At 41.2% G+C, this 18,536-nt stretch overlaps 1 protein-coding gene and 1 long non-coding RNA gene across 5 annotated transcripts in view; one reads left to right on the forward strand and one right to left on the reverse strand.

Annotated features, from left to right (window-relative positions):
- Positions 1–18,536, forward strand: part of ADAMTS3 (ADAM metallopeptidase with thrombospondin type 1 motif 3) — a 187,276-nt gene that overhangs the window by 8,568 nt on the left and 160,172 nt on the right. The gene's annotated exons all lie outside the window — the stretch shown is intronic.
- LOC142829517 (uncharacterized) overlaps positions 1–18,536 on the reverse strand; it is a 49,698-nt gene that overhangs the window by 4,132 nt on the left and 27,030 nt on the right. Inside the window, exons 3-4 of the long non-coding RNA XR_012903954.1 lie at positions 4,220–4,319; positions 206–303 (exon numbers count right to left, since the gene is read on the reverse strand). This is a non-coding gene — a long non-coding RNA (uncharacterized LOC142829517). The remainder of the gene's footprint in view (positions 1–205; positions 304–4,219; positions 4,320–18,536) is intronic.

Here is an 18,536-nt window from a genome sequence, read left to right on the forward strand (position 1 = left end):
ATACCATCCACATGTTTTGTTAGTCTTCAAGGTGCTACTAGACTACTTTTTGCTTTTTGTTTAAGTTTTTCCTGTTACAGACTAACTCGGCTACCCCTCTGAAGAGTTTAAAAATAATCAGGCATGTTTATTTAGAAAAAATACGCCCTTATTTTTCTATATTATGCTAACTCTTTTCAGGCATCAATTGGATCACAGTACTTACGGCTATTGTGTCCTGAAGGTTCTTTTGTCCTGTTTATGATCATAGACCAAAGTGTAGATTCTTCATTGGTTAGGCCAATGTAGATTCAGCAGCATTCTCTGTAAAGATAGATTGGGTTGGTGCAAGATAAAGGAAGTTTTGATATATAGTCACTGCATATGCAGTTTATTTACATAACTAGAACTGTAGCTTCCTGGAAGATTAATTTAGTACTTTCATGTACTGTTCTTAAAGAGAGAAATAGTATGAGCTGGCCTGCAACGGACGTTCTCCTCCTCCCCCTCTTCCCCCCCCCCCTTTTTTTTAAAGAGCTTTCCATCTTGGATGACTGACACACAAATTATTTGACCTTATTCTGCCATGGACACTAGACAACTGTGCTTGTCTGTTTCTGGAATGTAATGTGAAATTGTGCATAGTTTATTCCACATAAACCACTCACTACATGGGTTGTTGACTCATGTTTCTGAAACACATAGCCCTTGGAGCCATGCTCTGTCAAAACTCTAACTTTCCTTAATCAGAGGAAGGCAGTAATAATAGTTGAGATTAGTTGTCTCTGATATGATCAGTTGATGGGGGGGGGGGGTTAACCCATTTTGGTAACAGTATGCGTAATTGACAAAGATGCATGTAGACTTTTGAGCCAAGTGTGTGTCTGCTGTAGTGGTTTCAGTATAAATGAACTGCAGAGGCTGGCGCTGTGTGTTGTCAGTAATTCCGAATGAGGTGTTTGTGTTACGAGAGATGATGCTTCAAGAACAGAAATGGACGAGACAGTTATGCTTAGGTGTATATGCAAAGGCAGACATGTTGCTGACAAGATGCCTGTGTCAAGTGTTGAGTTAATTAGAAAGGAGTAGGTGGTGGTGCCTTTCCTCTGCTCATGCAAATGCGGGTTAGCAAAGCAGGTAACATGGGGTCCTTAATGAAAGGATAGGAGGCTGATGGTTTTGAGGCATGATCCCACCACCCTTTCCCACAGATCCCAGGGAACCTCTTCCTATGTGTTTTTGTGTTGAAGGGAGGGGACATGGTATTCAGACTAGATACCCTAGGGAGGGGTATAGATAACTGCACCCAAATTTCTACCACTTTGAGCAATAGTAACTCAGGCCACACACCTACCTCTTTCCTTTCGTCCCTCCCCCCACTTCCCCTCCCCCACACACCTGGGATCCTGTACAGGGGTGAGTGTCAGCAGCCCTCATCATCTATGTTTGGCATTCTGGAAATCTATGTACTTGGGAGTCCACATGTTATGATTCTTCTGTACCCCTCCTTCCCAAAATCAGACCATAGGAGTGGGGACATTCAAGTGACCTCTGCAAAATTTCTTTTCTGTGCCCACTCAAAAACCCTCCCTATGTGTATGTCTATGGGATGGAACAGTTTGGCCCACATTATGAATGTAGGGCCAAATCATTTTCCCATTGCAATAAATGGAATTTTGCGATAGAATTGAATGGGATTAAAATTTGACCCTACAAGCTATAAGAAGTTTTTAGCTTTCTAATGGAGAAATGAAATACAAAGCTCTAAAAACCTACTGTGAAACACTCATGTAAAGCAGGCAGTGAGGTGATAATTGATTAAACATATGTGTGTTTGGATTTTTATTACTAATAACTAATAATACAAAATCTAATTATAATATAAAAATGTAGGGCAGCGCCAATTCTGTAGTGAATAGGGGGATATTATCCCTGAGATGAGGTATGTGCTGCACAGAACATGTGAAAGTAACAATTTCTACTCTCCTTTCTTGTTGTTACTCTTTTTGACACTCCATTTTGATAACATATTGTCAATAATGGCTCCTGTTCCTCTTGGTTTGCCTCATTCACTTGTGCTGTCTAGTAAAACTCCCATGGACCCGATCCTGGCCTCCGCTCCACAAAGCAGGCTTCACCAGCTATCAAGGGACTCCCTCTGCATAAGTGAAATCCCTGTAGCTGCTTTGCCACTCCCAGAAAGAAGTTATGTGGGGGGCAGGGAAAAAGAAGCATGACTGGAGGAGCATGTCTGCACTACAGATTTCCCTAGCTGGGGAATTAGCCTGGTAAGACCATGTGCAACCAGGTGTATGGTGATGATGAGTCTGCTCCCTTACCAGCTCCAGAGCCTGCAGACAGAAACTGGAACAGGAGTAGGAAATACTAGGACTATGTGGCTATTGGCAAAGTTCCTTTTAAGCTTTAGATGCATTTTGAAACTTTCCAGTTGAGTCATGTAAGTTCTTATCATTTTTTAAAAAAAATATAGCTATTTTACAGTAACAATTCACTGACTGTGCAGTGTTCTAAGGTAAGTTTGATATCTTGAGTAACTAGAATGGAATACTTGGCTTACTACCAGTCAAGGAAAGTCCTGCAAAATTTTTGTATTGTGAGCAAGTAATCTGACATAAGGAGGTTTTTAATAAAAACTTCAATATAAATTGTAAGATACCTGCTGATAGTTGGGCACATTCTCTATTTCATTAAATTGTATTTGTGTATACATTACTAGAATTTTTATTGGCTTATTACCAGATTTCACACTTGGCAGTGAGGTTATATTGCAGTAGAGAAAATTATGTGGCTAAATTGTGCTCTGTTACATTGACACACATACATAGAGAACTCTGGATTTACACTGGTGAACTGAAAGTAGAACTTTGCCTTGGGTCTCAGTACAAAATTGCTTATTTGGCTATTGTTGCATAAAATAGTTATGATATCAATAGCTTGTTTCAAACATTACAAGGAACTTCTTATGTACAAATCTATGTACTATCTGTTAAGGGGTCTTTGTTCCCCAACATGCATGCATAGTCAGTAATCTTAGGGGGAAAAAAAGCATCTGAGCAATAAAGTAGAAACTGTCACATTTTTTTCCTATGACCATGTTTTTTTTTTATTTTTTTATATATATATATATGAGAGAGAGAGAGAGAGAGAGAGAGAGAGATTGATTTTATAATTCAAGTTTTGTGACTGGCTGGTTAGTACTATGAAACATGAGCATTTAATGATAAATCTGTAACTTAGGTAAAGCCTGTTGATATGTAAATGGCTTTTTGAGTGATATATATATATTTTTAAAGAAATGACATGCGTTTAGGAAAAATGTATCCACTAGTTTTGCTACATGATGCAGAGCTGAAGCCTTGTTTTTGGAAACATCATTTCCTTATGTTTTGACAGTATATTCCCTACGTTGCTTCAATCACTCTGGCAGACTTTGGTATTCATAATTTGTCAAATATTATTGTCAGAGTTAAAAGAAAGCTTATAACAGTTTTATTCACCACAGGATTTCACAGTGCAAAGTAAATCTTGACAGATTTTGCACAGTAGCATGGAACCACATTCTGCCTTGATTTATACCTCATGCTGCCCTATTCAATTTAACGGGGCTGCCTGCAGGTATAAATCCAGACAGAATTTGGCCCTTTGCAGATTATCAGTATCTCTAACTCTCAGCCTTTGAAGGGACAAACTTTAATAATAGGAAAATACGTGGAAAGGCAATGTCTTAAAATTCTGTGACCTAAAAGCAGAAATTTTGAAGGAACAGTGGGGGGAGGGATAAACTTGGAAGACTATTAAGGGAAAACTTGATATGCTTTCTAGAGGTTTATCCTTCTGCCAGGCTGACATTAATCAGCTGAATATAACAACATCCTTCAGCTGTGTGGATCTGAGAAATCAAAGCCTGTGAACTCTGTCATTGGAGAAGGACAAAGCCAGAAAAGCACTACCTAGCCTTGATCAATAGATAAGTCACAGTTGCTCTGATTGTAGTGTAGGCTAACTCCATTTGTAGAAGAAATGGTGCCTCACTATTTCTTTGTTGACCTTTTTACTAAAGATTTAAAGCCAATTGAAATTTATCTAAACAGGATTAAAACAAGGTTAGGGTTAACAAGGCCAGGAGACATGTTTACCAGAGCTACATTTTGTATGACAAGAAAAACGTGTACTTTTCTACTATACATTCATACTCCCTTATTCTTGTAGTGTTCCTTACTTTCTATTTTTCCTCTTTTTTCTGCCTCTCTTTGCAGGTCAGCATTAATACCACAACTCCTGTCTCCCTCTGTGTCTATTTATTCTGTCTTTTTTCTGGTCTGTGAAGAGAGAGAACAGGTCTAGTAAGTGTTCAGGAGATTCTTAATTTGGACATACCTGATTTGATCTGTCAAACTGTATTAATTACATCTTTGTCTCTGGCTTATCCCTGTGGGCATGTATTAAGTGTGCCTCTGGGCTAAATGAAGTATTGACTGTAACATATTTTAATACATATAGAAGTAACAAGTTCACTTCCTTTAAAACAAGAGGAATATCCCCCCGAGGTCGTATTGGTCATTTTATAGTTTTGACAGGTCTGTCTCTCAGAAATTGGGAAGGAGATGTAATGATCCAACCATGCTAAAATGATGGAATCTTACTTGACCTTGTAGATCTTTTGGTAAGAGGGTATCCTTCTCTGATGGAGAAACATGATGCAACAGAATTGGAAAATAATTGCAAGAGTTTCAAAAAGGTTCCATTTAATCAGTTCAAAGCAGATTTGCAGAAATAGTTTCTTGTATTTACTTGTGCCTGATGTAATAAGTGTTTTAATCTGCATGGTGAAAAAATTATAAATAACCCCTGTGCTTTTTAAATACAGCTTTCTAAGACTTTAAGCTTCTAAGTAAAGGAATACACTAGATGCTAATTGTGGAAATATCAAGGTATGTTGATTTAAATAACTGTGACTTAAATCAGTTAAAATGGATTTTGAATTGCCAGTTTCTAATTGTTTCATAATATACTCTGGCTAAAGCGAATACCTACAATCACCTAACCCTAACCCTACAGTAACCATTAGCCTGGTTTGTTTGGAGCTTTTTACTCTCACCTCTGTGGTCTTACCAGTAGGTATTAATGTCTTGCACTGTGAAGTAGTCTCCATATTTAGCAGCTTCCATCCAGGATTTATACAAACTATTACATGGATTGTACGTTCAGACTCCGGACTTCTGTTGGTCAGCAACATCTGTGGTCCAGTATCCTCGTGGTGCTCCCAGGCCGGAACACTCACTGGGAAAAGCTGGACCTCATGCTCAGCAACTCTTCTCCCACCCTCTCAGAGCTTTTGGAGCCCCACAAATTGCTCATTTGCACCACTCAAGCTCAGGGAAGGAGTGGGAGGAGTAGAGATGGGAGATGCTCAGGGCAAGAGGCAGGATGGCTGCCAAGCCCGCAGGGCTGAGCCCCGGCCGCAGGGCTGAGCCCCGGCCGCAGGGCTCTGCAGCCAACCTGCCTCTCTTCGCAAGCACCTTCACCCAGTTCCAGTTTTGTCAGTGCCAGCCCCACTGCTGCTGCCTGAGTGGAGCCTCACAGCTGGTGACAACAGAGGGGCTGGCATTGATCTCTCCTGTTTGGCAGATTTCCTAGTTTGGGGCTGATGGGTTTCAAGGGTGCTGCATCAGGGAGGTGCAATCTGTATTTGGAAAAATCTGTTGTCCAGCCATGTTGGTGATGGATAACCCTGAGCACGCTTTTGAGGGAGTGTGTGGGGTGACAGGTGATGGACAAGAGACAAATACTGGATGCTCCTACATTTATTGTTGTTTCTTCCTACAGTAGTCATTCAAAGCCAGCTGCAGCCAACTCTGCCAGTGAGTAGAGCAGCCACAAATGTATGTAGGTGTGTTTTCTCCAGCCTCCCTCTTCTTGAGGATATTTGCTGCTTCCTCGTTATTTTGGGGGGGGGGCAGATCCTGGTCTCATTGAAGCCAGTTGGAGATCTGTCATTGACTTTGATGGGATTTGGATTATTGGCCTTCTGGGTCCTCCTTTCACTCTGTGTATTGGGCAAACGTCATTCGGGGATGTATTAGCAGGAGTGTTGTAAGCAAGGTACAAGAAGTACTTCTGCTCTCCTCAGCACTGATAAGGCCTCAATTGGACTATGTGTCTGGTTCTGGGCACCACACTTTTTGGGACTGATGTGGACAAAATAGAGAAATTCTAAAGGAGAGCAACCAAGATGATTAAAGGTCTAGAAAACATGACCTGTGAGGAAAATTTGGGGAAAAAAGGGGAATTATTTAGTCTGGAGAAGAGAAGACAGAGGTATGTGACATAAGTCATCAAGTATGTAAAAGGTTGTTTTAAAGAGGAGGGTGATAAGGAAGGCAGACAAAGTGATTTGAGGACAAATCTGAGAGGCAATTTCCTCTCCTTTAGTCCTCTCCTGTGTGCTTTTCTGGGATAGAGAGGGGCACAGACAGACTCCGAGGCGGTATTTGCAGTTCCTGCTTCAGCTTTATACCCTTTGTAACAGGGTAAAGATAATGGGTGAGCCATGATTAGGGCGATTCATTTTTTTAAAATGCTTTTCTTTTCACACTTCAGAATATTTGTTTAGTGTATAAACATCTTCAGGAGCAAACAACAGAAGTGATTCTTGACTCACATGGTTAAGACAAAGATGCTTCTCTTGTGGGCAGGGAATATTATTGTTTCACATTAAAGCACGGATGATCAGTTGTTGATTGCTGTCATTGTCGTATTGTTGTTCAAGGTCAAAACGGCTGGCCAGGAGAGTGGATTTCCCCCCTTCAAACCCTGATCACACGATGGTAGTTCTTGCTCTTTAAACAGCCCTTTCCTCTCCTCACAGAGCTCCAGCCACTTGGTCAGGCCATGTATTTGCTCCCCTAGTATCTAGATTTGAATGAATGTCCTGTACCGGGGCAGGATTAGCCCTTTCCACCATCAGACCGAAAGAATCTGGGTTTATAACCATCACCACACATTGTAGAACCCCTGGGTGAGGTTTTCAAAAGCATTCAGCACTTGTCTAACTGCTCCCATTGAAATCCATGGGAATTTACCATTGAAACTCCCACTTGCTGTTTATCTAGGATCCTGTTTGTAAGGGTGAAGATTGGATGTGTTTTTTGTTTACAAGTGAGCATAGGTTGATTTGGGGGGAGGGTGCTGGCACTAACTAAAATTGATATTTTAAAATCCTAACAGAGGTAGATTTTGATTAATTTATGTACCAGGGCAGAGGCAATATGATGAGTATGTTTGATTTGTCTTAATCCAAATACAAATACACAGTATAGAGTCCCAGACTGCACAGTGCTTGGCAAAATGCATACAGAGACAGGATTTTTGCATGGAGGAGCTTACAGTCCTACTCAGGTTGGCTTTAGTTTCTACGTTCTTCCTCAAGATAATGGGGTACTTAGATACAATAACATTAGTGTTAGATTCATAAACAGGTGACCCCATTCTGGCTTTTAAAAATGTGTTTATGCATACACCACCATTGCCTGTTCAACTCACAACAAACACTCTGTACAGTATATCCCTCTCCTCTGGTATCAGAAATACATAGGCATGTGAGGACGTGTGGGCTGGCTATGTACATGCACTTAAATGGCCTGGAATTAACAGTGGTCATAGGGATTACTTTTCACCTGACTCTGCCAGGTTTGAGCGTAAATTCTAACCATCCATATTTATGCTGTACCTTTGTCTTTAACCAGGGTAATAGAGATCAAGAAAACAGGATGTGAGCCCCCTTCATTCTTTATGCATTCTTTGCCCCCAGCCCCGTGCAAGAGGCAGCAGTGATGTAAAATGCACTATGGATATGTTGCCTTCATTCATTATATTTATCTAGACCAGTGGTTCCCAAACTTTTTGGCATCACGCCCCCCCCTTTTGATTTGAGAAACTTTCTGCCCTCCCCCAAAATAGCAGCGAAACTTGGGGTGGGATTGATGGGGATGTGTGTGGCTGGGTCACCTCGCGCTTCCCCCCCCCCCCCCCGGAATTTCTTCACACCCCCCAGTTTGGGAACCCATGATCTAGACACCTTTTTTTGTAAAGGACCATAAAGAGGTTTGCCTTCTAAAATAGAACTCGCTGTTACAATGTCTTATTTCCTAATTCTAGAGTCTGACCCTCCACCATTCCAGCTCTCTCTCTCGCCTTGAGACCAGTTCCCTCCCTTTTCAGGGTCTACATCCTGAGATCACTTACTGTAACTTTTCCTTGAGTACCATATAAAGCTTCCAGGACTCTAGTTGTTTGTTCTTGCTATTTTGGTTCTAGTCAGAGTTACAGTTTTGGACACAATCCTGCTTTCATTGAAGTGGATGGCAAAAAAGTTTAATTCAGTGGTACAGGAGCAGGCCCTCTCCGTACACTATATCTAATTATTAATGAGTGTTCAATAATTAATAGTGTTTTGAGATGAATCTTTATGTTGAAAAGTTTGTTTTGCTAGACTAGAGGGGAGGCCATTAAGTATCTGCCTTGAGCAGGACTTCAAAACAGGATGAGGAGAAGATTAACAAGGAAGAAAAACTACTATGCAAGCCAAGATTTGACCCAAGTAATACAACTTTTTTATTAGTAGTACTGTTTTAAAAATGCCGTCTTGGGGAGCATGGATCCATCATGGTATTTTAATGTTGTTAATGATGTTAATAGTATCAATCAAAATATATACACTATAATGGAAAAATATCCTTATAAAAGTCACATGGAATTAATTGAATCTTATGAAATAAAAAGCTGTCATGACTTTGAAATGGACATGATCTTATTTATGATTCTAGAGCCAGAAAACTCTATTTGAGGTATTGAAGGCTGCCATTTTCAAAGCTTCTTAAGGGATTTTGGAACCTGTAAGAGCCTAAGGGACTCCTCATGAAGATGACTGGGAATTGGGCATCAGTCTCAATGGTTAGTGCCATACTGATTTACCCCATCTGAGGATTGTACCCGCAATATGTTTCCAGATGTGTCTCTGGCTATGTATGACTGAGTGAAGGCTAGGGTGACTTGTCTGGTGCCTTGCTTGTTTCTGGGTGTTTGTTTGTTTTTTGTTTTTTTTCCTCTACCTCCTTAGCACCATCCCATGTATTTAAAAGTTACATTAATGTGTGCCTTATAGGTTTATCTTTCAAATCCCATATTTAGGGCAAGTGAGCCTGAGTTACTCAGTCTGAATAACAGCTTGTTTTGGTGATTTCCTTTCTTTGCTCTCTATCGAGTATACACTTTCTCTTCCCCAAACTGTCATGGCCACTAGATTTGCTGCTCTTTTTGTGAAAATTATAATCTGCTTTGAAAAAGAAATCTGTGCACAGATTTCTAACTAGTGTAGCTGACAGTTCTCCTGACTTGATGAACCAGATGCCATTTATAGCCATGGGTATCCGATCTGTCTGGTTAGGAGATTTGGCCACCCTACCACTAGTATAAATTCGAAGATACCCCAAACAAACCGTTTTTGGTTGAGCCAATCAATAACACATGAAAGTAGGATACAACTTTCTTTTTAGTTTTGCCTGCATTTGAATTACAGTTTGAACGTGGATAAGGTGGCAGAGAAATGCATTTAGGAACCCCGAGAGGACAGGCTACCCTTGCTTGAATAAAGATTACGGGTTCACTTCTGATCTACTGTTGAATGCAGAATAAGCAGTTACTGGATTATTTGCTTAATCTGACAGTTTATCTGGTTTTCCACATCGGTTATACAAAATCACCTCAGGGTATGTAGCTGCTCTTAATATTTGGAGGTAAATAATTGGGTTCACTGAAAGTTTATTATTTTTGTTTTTTTCCCCTAAATGCATGTAAAAGTTATAGAATCACAATTACTTTGGCCTCTTACTACTTAATGGTTTCTTAAAAGGCTGACACAAACCTCATAAACCACAGAGACATTTCTGTCACTGATCTGAAAGTAAAAAACTAATCCACAGAGCAGGAAAAATATGCATGTCTGTTTGGTGTTTTTAAAAATGTGGCTGTACAAATACTTGTTGATACCATAAAGTTGGAATTAAATTGTCCCCATCTGCTAATGATTTCTTTTTTTGTAGTGTTGTGGTTATACAGGTTGAACCTCTCTAGTCTGGCAATACCTATGGTCCAGCATGATTTTAGTTAGCCAGATTTCCACTGGCATGAGTGTGGCCAAGTTTCCCACGGTCTCATCACGTTTGTTTACAGCCAACAGTCCTGGCTCTCAGTGCTGCTGTTTAGCTCAAATTTACCCCTGAATATCTTCTAATAGCCCAGTAAGCAGTGGAAGTGCTGGTAATGCTGCTAGAACAACACTGATCTTCTTTGATTCAGCAAATTTTCTGCTTCGGTCCATACATTGTACCTGCAAGTATCAGCTCATGTCAACATAGGTCTTCCTACAATAGTTTTGAAGTACCCTCTCTGCCTCTTATTTGGAGAAACCTCACTTTTAACCTTGAAAACAAGCAAGCTTTATTATTTTTAAAAAACATTGTAAATATGGAAGAATATTGTTGTGATTCCTGTGTGAAGAACTTTTATTACTTGTTGTAATTTCTAAATTTGAAAAAGTTCAAGCCCGGATTTTGCTGACACTTACGCACTTGCTTAACTTGGATCACACACACCGCCCCACAGACTTCAATGGGGCTGTTGTTGTGCGTGAAGTTAAGAGTGTGAGTAAGTCTCTGCAGGGTGGAGAGCTTGGGCCCCTGGTTTAGGAAAGCAATTTTAATCAGAATGGCACTTAAGCCTGTGCTTAACTGCTGTCTTGAATAAGAATAGAATTAAGCATTGAGACATTATTCATAGGTTTTAACTATTATGATTATATATTCTGACTGCCCACACAACACAGGCCATAAAACCTCACTGAGCAATTCCTCTATTAAGCCAATATATGCTATGGCTCACACAGAGGTTCTTTGAGAAAGATACTTCAGGATGATGGAGAACCTACTACCTCCCTGGGTGAGTTGTTCTAATGGATATTTCAGGTTCCTTCTTGGTTTATGTCAGTGGCAAAAGTGCTGTATATGCAGAAAATATTTCTCTTCTAATTTTTTTAACCTCCTATCTACAAGGGACTTTTTTGGAATGCTCCCAGTAGTTTGAGCTAATGAGCTGAGGTTTTTTGTATTATAGTTTTGACTAATGCAGCTTTTAATATCTCATTAAAAGAAAAAAAAACTGTTGTTAGCATATCTACATTAATACTTGAGGGGTACACCTAGGATAATATATCTGGCAGCACAAACAGAGTTCCTTCTTTGGAAAGAGATCCAACCAGTGGGTAGCATAGGCTTCATCAGAGGCAACATACGGGACTAGGTTCTACAACAGTGTTTCTTGAACTTGGAGAACTGTCCCGGACAGGTGTTATAAAAATCATTGTGCCTGCTGTGAAGAGTGTAGGTTTTTGATTATATTACAATAGATAAGATTTACCCAGAGTTGCTCAGGTTCTTAACTCAAAAAATGTTTTTTTTCTTCATTTAAATCATTGGCCTGGGGTAGGGCTGGAGAAGAGAGGTTCAATATGCAGGTTGCCCAGGGAGAGAAGACTACCCCAGCTGTGTCTCACCACTGCAGTTTGGGACCACGTGAGACGCTCTTCTCCATAGCTACCACAACTCCTCTCCAGCCAGCACAGCCAGAGGTGGGGAGCATGTCCCTCAGCTGGGGCAGGTCCAGGTTTGTCTGTCCCTGCACTCCCTAGCTAGAATGAGGAATTCAGCAAACTGTTCACTTTTCACTCACTCCCTGACGAAGGGGAACGCCCTCCAATGTTCCTGTACGAATGTTCCTAAAGGGCACCTGAAGGGTGGGAGGCTCGGGGCTGGGGCAGTCCTGGACAGGGGTGGGGTGGAATGAACCCCTAGCCAGCCCCTTTCACCTGCCTGGATTGTCTCTCTTTTCTGTATGGATTGATGAGAAGAAGTCCCATTCCTGGTACTGCCCATTTTCCTGGCACAATCAAACCCTTACCTTGCCTTTACCTTATGATAAGAGAAAGCTGTATACTGAATTCGGAGGTCCTAGTTCTTACAGTTTAGGAGTTGTTCCTGAACGAATGGCGGACAGACAGACAAACTCAAATATATAGTGGATTTTAAAACTAATTTTACATCTTCATACATATGCCCACTAGATTTCTTTGGTGGGAGAGAGTTGTTTCTCCATTTCATTATTGGGGCGGCTTGTGCTTGGAGTACAAACATTTTGAGTAATTTCCCACCCAGGCCAGAATGTCATATATTTATATAATCTCAGTTCCAATTAATTATATTGGATTTATCATTTTTAACCTGGTCTCATCCTCTGTTTTATTCTGATATTCAGTTTGGGGCCAGACCACGAGGTATATTTTTTTCTGGACTTGACTCATTTCAAGTTTCACACTCCAGCACACTGGAGACCTTTTTAATCCAGTCTAGTGTGCTATATTTTCAAGTAGTGTATAGCAAGTAAATGTCTGTTTAATAGTTATCCGTTTCAGATTGTATGGAACGTTCATCTCTCACTCTTTTAATCTTACTCCTTGTTTCACTTGGTATCTCAGTGTACAAGTATTATTCCCAATTTTGTATATTTTAGTGTAGAGGTGTCCTGAGTGGTGCATGAAACATGGTCAGTCTACGGATGCTGTTGCTGTGGCCTTGATGCTCTGTGGTGGAAGGGGCAGGATTTTTCCCTGTCTATCAGAAGAGCAAATAGCCTATCTGTGCCCCTCATTTCCCTCCCAACATGGAAATCACTCCATTCTGGAGTTCACACCTTCCCTGAGTGCTCAGAGGCCAGGGGAACACCGAGATAATGAACCGTTCAGGTACTCTGGTGTAAGTGGGTTGCAAGGATGGAACTTGCGTTAATAACTCCATCTTCGGAGCTGCTGATGCCAGTGTCTGCTGATCCAAAATTCTCTCTAGTTTTGGTTTTCTTCACACTGGTACCTGCTTTTCCTATGGAACCTTTCCTTTAAATGGCCCGGTTTCCTCTTCTTTCCTTCCCATCCCCCATTTTTCCCCTTATAACATTGGTGTTACTTTTTTCAGTAACAGCAAAACCAAGTTCAGTACTATAGATTAATAAGGAAATGGTTATTCCTCCATTACTATGTAGTAAATAACGGCTAATTACTGAGGAAGTTTGTCTTGTGTGTAGCAAATGGCTATAAAAGCGTTTTTCTGGAAGGAGGTTTCTGTTAGTTATATTGTTTCAGGTGGCTACACCCCCCAGGTTTTCAGTGCTCAGTGGAAAGCATCTTACCAGCAGCACCTGGCCCTTTATCACCTACAACTCCAGTGTGAGAGTGTCTTGCAATAGCAGCAGCCATGAAATCTCAAGATTCTGCAGTGACTGTGGAATAGGCTAGATATTTCAGCCACTAAGATGGAGAGGGGACCCCAGCAGACACATTGTCCCTCTCTGGGCAGATACCAGGTGGGTGATCTGTCCATGTGGAGAGGCACCAGGGCTAAGACACAGATTTGGAAGCAAGTGTACCTAGGCAAGGAAGGATTGAAAGGTCTTGGATTTCCTCTGAGAGGTAGGCCTCCTTAACTAAATTAGGGATGTGAATGGTTAACCAGTAGGGGCTGAAGCAGCTCCCTGTCCACCATGAGCAGGGGCTGCTCCATCCCTGCGGGGCCCACTGGAGCAGCCCCTGTCCGTGGTGGGCCTGGCCACCTCCCCTCCCCGTCCCTCGTCACAGGCAGGGACTGCTCCAGCGGCCTGGAGCACCCCTGGTCTGCAGCGCTCTCCACCCCCCACCTACCTTCTTTTAATCAGTTAACCAGTTAATCAATTAAACAGGATTGTACGTTCCTAAACAAAATGTGAGTAGTTTAGCTCAGGGGATAATTCCGGAGCCACCATTCCAAACTTCAGCTCATAACGAGAGTGAGGAACTAATTTGCCATTTGGGACCTCACGGTTCTTCTAGGAAGGCAGGACCTGCTCCACTTGAGGAGCAAGTCTCTCTCTGCTGAGCATGGGCAGGGCCCATTTCACCATAGGCAATAAGAGCAAATCAGGAAAGACCATTCGGTAAGTTCTGCTGTCTCATCAGGATTCTTCATGGCTTTCCAGTTTCCAGCACTTTCTCGCAGATGTCTACAACTGCAAACACTTGTGAAGATTGAGATACAGTTTTGCAGCATGTAAACCCTGCCTGTTTTGTATAGGCCTCTGGCAAGAGTGCATTGTTTCATCCTTTAAACAAATGTCTTCAGTTCAGCTTTTCCTGGAGAAAGACCTTTTTGTACTTTAAAAAGCCTTCATGAAGTGGTACCTATGGATTCAATTTCAAATAGGATTACGTCTCCTCTTGTGCTGCATAGAAAGTTACTCTACCCAGCAGCACTCTAGATAGGAGGTGGGAAAGTAGAAGTAATTAAAAGATTAGATAATAAGATTATTTTAATAGTTTTAAGAAACATAGATGCTGGATGGACTGGAAAAAAAAATTTTTTTAAAGGAAAGCAGCCAGAAAAAAGTTTATAAAATACATAAAACTCCTCTCACCCTCTATTTACAAGCATGATTGTGATTGTCAACATTAAATCGCAAGTTCTTTCTATAGGCCTCCTTACAGCTAGTTTTCAAAACTATTGCAGGAAATATATTTAAGATGTCAATGGTCTAATTTCTTTTGACATGTAGACATTGCTTTTGTAACAGGCATTTTGAAATTGTGGCAGAATGCAAAAAGATCTTAAATACAATGGGGCATTGATTCTCACTTACATTAGGGCCTCTGGTAGTGAAAGGGGCCCTTAAAAGTGGGTGTAGATTGCTTTACACCTATATAAAGCCCTCTTATATTGCTAGGATGCTGTAAAGTCACATTATTACAAAATGCTTATGTGGTGCAATACTTTTAGTTAACGTGCTAATGTCTGAGCTTAGTCGGTTTTTGAGCATCTTTGCAGACTTTAATAGAAGATGATGGTACTCAGCACCTGCGAGCGTGTGCTTTATCTTAGTTTCTCAAATATGTACCCACTTAGCAAACAGTGTGTATCGTGGGGTATGTCTAGACTGCTTCCCTCCGTTGGCAGAGGGATGCAGATTAGGCAAGTCGACATTGCAAATGAGGCAGGGATTTAAATATCCTGTGCCTAATTTGCGTAAAAATGGCTACCATGTTTTGCCAACTCAGCATTTTGTCGGCAAAAAGCGGCAATCTAGAGTGGGATCTGCCGAGAGAGAGAGCCTTTTTCGACAGATCCCTTATGCTTCTTGCAAGGAGGTTTATAGGATCTGTGGAAAAAGGCTTTCTCTCTCGACAGATCTCCCTCTAGACTGCCGCTTTTTGCCAACAAAATGCTGTCAGCAAAACGCGATGGCCATCTTTATGCAAATTAGGCACGGGATATTTAAATCCCTGCCTCATTTGCAATGTGTACCTGCCTAATCTGCATCCCTCTGCTGACAGAGGGATGCAGTCTAGACATACCCATGGTGAATATCTTTCACATCTTTAAAGGATGTGGGTTTTTTGGTACAGTAGTGCTTTCATCATTAAGGTTGGAAATAAGATGCATTTTTGTGATGAGAAGGTGTTTTTTCCAAAGTATGAATGTGATTTTTAAAAATTACTCTCTCACCTTGCTTGTCAGGTTAGCATTGAGAGTCTCCAGTAGGGTGAGCCAGCCTTCTTTTTCACTAAATGGAAAATTGTTTTTCTGGATAAATGGGCCATTCTTAAAGCCAGCCCTCCAGTGTCTGAGAACTCAAGTGCAGACTGTACCTCTATGCAGTGTCTAAGAACTGGGGGACAGATTGTATCTTTTTGGCTTCTCTGTTGGGAAAGGAAATTCTGAGATTTCCCTTATTGAGTTTTCTGGGAATCCTTTCATCAGAGGGCAAGCTTTTGCCCTTCAGTCTGGGGAAGAAAATGCAGGTTTGGATTGGCGCACCAGTCCTGAAGATGCACCATTGCATTGACTGGTAATGACTCCACAAAAGTTGTTTGACCTGATGAGGATTGAATCTGGTCCTGAGGGTTTCTTGTTGCCCAAGGAATCCTCTCCTAGACTATTAATCTAGCTCTCCTCCTGCTTTGCCTGAGTGGAGAAAAACAGGTGAAGTTAGGGGGCCTAATTTAGGCCCGTGCCCGGTGTTGGTGCTAAATTTGTGCTGTTATGAGTCTTAAGGATTAAGTGGAAAGAGGGGGGAAACCCGGTTTCTCGCCTGTACAGGTGATCCTTTCAGATCAGGATTGAAATGATTTGGTGATGAATTCTGAGGAAGCTTGCCATGTTGCTGCCTATCTTGTACCTGTTTTATATGTAAACAGAATAATTCAGTGTCCAGGTATCTCAATATGCCACCTTCACAGCCAATTCTGTATTTGCTTGTAAAAGGCTAAGGTAATCTAATGTTTCAGTGTAGACTCCATTAGCAATGGTTATAAGACATTGGTCGGAAAGCCAAAGAAATGTTTGCTGTTGTCCATGAGGTTTATTTTGAAACAGGGTCTGTATTTATTCTCCTTTCAGGACTGTGGCAGCAGCATATTAAATAATTAAAAATAAGGATGAAAGTAATGCTGCTCTCTCCCCTTTGACAGCCCTTCTGTATGAGACCCGATCCCTTGATTAAGAGGAGATAAGATGACTGGCTTCCCGGCAGCAGTTCACTTGTATTGATTTCCTTTCCCCTCCCCCAGGATTTCTTAACTGCAGCAGTAACTGTAAACATTGTGTGTTGTCTTAGCAGGGCTGTTTTGAAGAAATAATAAAAATAATACTTTTTTCACCCTAAAAAAACCCAATAAAGGCATGTTGTTGGGAAGTTGCAAAATAGTTATGGAATTCACAAAGGAGTATTGCTGGGCCATAAACGAGCTTTGCACAATAATTCATCCCATGGTAAAAAGTTAAATTCCAGACTGAGTAACTGTGCATAACATGTGCTTAACATAACTGGCATATCTTCTGTCCAAGTGAATAAGAGTCCACCGGGGCACAGAGCTGAATTCAGAGTTGCTGCGTAAGGTGCGGTACTACGTCACATTTTGCAGGTGGCTCTAAGGCAGCCTCAATTATTCTAACCTGCATGCTGAGGAGACTGAAGCCTACGCAGCTTAAAGAAGGAAGCTGATCACCTACTCGCAGCCTCTTGTTAGTTGCTGCTGTGCTCCTCTCTTTACGGAACAGGTCAGTTAGCTGGATTCCCCTCCTTTACTCTTAGTGGGACTAATATATATGGGTTAGGCCAGTCAGTGGTTTTGCATCTACATTAATCTAAGTCAGTGTAACTCACAACACTGAGGGCTAGGAAGAAGGTGAAAATGGCAGCAATTTAGACTTTCCTCTGGACTTACTCTAAAGTAAGGAAACCACTGGGGGAGGGATTGCATTTTCATTAAGTGCATGCAGTCAGTGTCTAGCACAGTTGTTTTCAACCTGTTTACCGTTGTGGGCTGCCTATGTGGCCTGCACTGTTATGTAGGCCACATCCAATACTACCTATAGGGCTGTGACAGGGTCACTTGGGCCGCAGTTGTGTGCCGATTGGACTACAAGATGAGAAGTGTTAGTTTAGCACACGGAGGCTGGAATCTGGATGGGGGAAACTAGGTGCTATTTATAATCTAAAGTCTGATATTTAGAAGAGTGGTTTTGGTGAATGGGGGTTAGTTTAAGAGAAACACTTGATTCTTTCATGCAGAAAGGCTCAAGTAATAATGTTACAGCATCTCCTTGATGCATTTCTTTGGATTTAGTATTGGACAGAAGGAATTGCATCTTAATGAAGATGCTTAGCTAGCAGTATGCTACAGGGTAGATTGGGACAAGGAGCATAGAAAGGTGAACTTTGGCTGCCATAGTCGTGATCATCCACAAGGTGGAGTTATCCTACTCAGGTCAACATCACCAGCATTATATGATGTGCTTTTTGAAATTGGAGCCAAGTGAACTATCTGGTGCATGAGAAAAATAACCACCTCCATCACAAAGTAGCATGTGCAGGTTCTGAATGTTAAAAGTGTTAAGATTAGGTATAGTCCAAATCCTTCTGTGAATTTCATCCAGTATTTCCCATATACGGATTAAAAATTTACCTGATTAGGCTAATCCCACAGTCACCCATGGCCACAAGCATGGTGGAGCAGTGCTACATTTTTTTTTAAAATGTGTGAATCAAAGTACAATATCTATATGAAACTCAAAAGGAGAAAAATGTAGTGCAGTATCTTTTACAGCGTTTGGTGTACACCCTATTCCAAGTGAAATATAACAAAATAGCCTATTTTTGGAGTGGTGGGCAGAGTAATTATGTATCTAATGCCCATGAAGGAGAATGGGTTTCAGTGCAGGTGATTTGTGTATTTTCAGAAAACTGGTTTTAGGGCAGTTTGAAATTTCCCTTCTGGATTTTCGCTTTTGTTACAAAAAATGGAATCTTCTTCTTAAATTCACCTTTTCCAAACTCCAAACTAGCAGTATGTAAAATGGCCCAGGCTTAATAAAATTAGTAAGTACAACTTTTTAAATAGTTTG

The sequence above is a fragment of the Pelodiscus sinensis genome, chromosome 5, assembly GCF_049634645.1.
Source record: "Pelodiscus sinensis isolate JC-2024 chromosome 5, ASM4963464v1, whole genome shotgun sequence".
Classification (NCBI taxonomy): domain Eukaryota; kingdom Metazoa; phylum Chordata; order Testudines; family Trionychidae; genus Pelodiscus; species Pelodiscus sinensis.